Consider the following 1,768-nt stretch of genomic DNA (forward strand, 5'->3'; position numbering starts at 1 on the left):
TTTTCCAATCCTTTTAAAACCATTCATGTGTGTTTAACCCTTTCGCTGCCAAACTCGCATTTATGCAGCAGTAGAGGACCCGTGTCACTGAAGGGTGACCAGATCATGGGTCTGTTATCTATGAATCTACTGCTCTTAATGTTCGGTGGTAGGACAGGCCATTTTTTCTACACACCACAGGGGGAATCCCCAGGTATTCTTAGACACAATATTTTTTGTGTGTTTATAGCACAATGAGATTTTGCACTCTAAATTCACTGGCGGTTAAAGGGTTAAGCTGAATGCTCTTGCCTTCAATCCAGACAGCGCTCGAGACAAGACTACCGAATGTGCCTTTTGTCCAGCAATACTCACGCAAGATACTGGTCTCTAATTGATGGCGAGGAAAAGTAATTAACTCACTCAGTACGGCCAGTCCTCTCTTCTCCTCTACACAGACCCCTCGGATGTCCAGTGGGTGTCTGAATGACCCAACCTTTAGCTTCTGTCGTCAGAATTGTGGTATTCTTTGTCAACATTCACGTCTTCAGTATAAGAGCCTTCCGCTTGCAATATTTTGATGATGGTAATTGGGGTGAAACGCTGTTAACGTCGTCTCTTTCGCCGTTCGTATGGAAAGAGTTAAGGCAGTTGTAATAAGTCTATTTCATGTGCCCGCTGGGACTAATGAACCATTACACACATGCAACAATTTCTACACACAACAACAAACATTGATGTCAAACACTTTTCAAACGCAAAATGCCCACCCGAACAAACAAGTACGCACATTAACAAGTAATTTTCCCTAGCAATCGACAGAATTCTTTTTTTTCCTTGGCACTTGACAAAATTCTTTTCCCCCTGTAGTACTAACTGGCCTTTGAAAACCAAATCAACACCAACTGTCCTAAAAAAAAATTTAAAAATAAAAAAATAAAATAAAAACCCTCTTGGCCGAGAGAGAGTGGGGACGTAACTTGGATAAGACAACTCTCCCCCCCCCCCCCCCTGCACTGTAATCAAACTCTGACCCAGATAGTCGGGACAACATTTGCCTCCTCTTCCGCTCCGATGGTCATAGTCGGACACGTTTGACTATCAAACAATGCAATCATACAATAGCACTATACAAAAAGAAATGCGGCGTATAAAAGTAATACGCCTGTGCCTTCGCAAACTGTTCTGTGATTTAAAAAAAAACAAAAACAAGAGAGGCAAGGCCTTCAAGACTCACTTGTGATACACTGGGAAAAAAAAATCTAATCGTTAAAATGTGTTCTGTATTTGTTATTATAAAGCTTCGCGTTAAAATAATAAAAATAAAAAACAAGTCCTAACCAGATTCGAATTACGTCCCCTAGCATTAATTTCTGAGTAATTTCCCTTTTTTACTATCTGCACCAAAACGTTTGCAAAATAAATAAAAATTCCATGCTTAGCAAAAGAAGTTCCTGTTTGAACAAAAAATGATAATAATGTTTCCTCTAGTTGTTGTGTCAGAATAAGAAGTCAAAGTGCCAAGTTTAGAGAATACAAAAAAATATAAATATAACAGTAAATGCAGTTTGCATATAATTAGGCTTCATTTTTTTTTTTTTTTTTTTGTGCCCATCCCAGAGGTGCAATATTGTTTTAAACAAGATGACTGGAAAGAACTGAATGTTTCCTATTTTTATGCCAAATTTGGTGTCAACTGACAAAGTATTTGCAGAGAAAATGTCAATGTTAAAGTTTACCACGGACACACACACACACACACACACACACAGACACACACACTCAGACA

Source organism: Babylonia areolata, chromosome 5 (assembly GCF_041734735.1).
Source record: "Babylonia areolata isolate BAREFJ2019XMU chromosome 5, ASM4173473v1, whole genome shotgun sequence".
NCBI classification, from domain to species: Eukaryota; Metazoa; Mollusca; class Gastropoda; order Neogastropoda; family Buccinidae; genus Babylonia; species Babylonia areolata.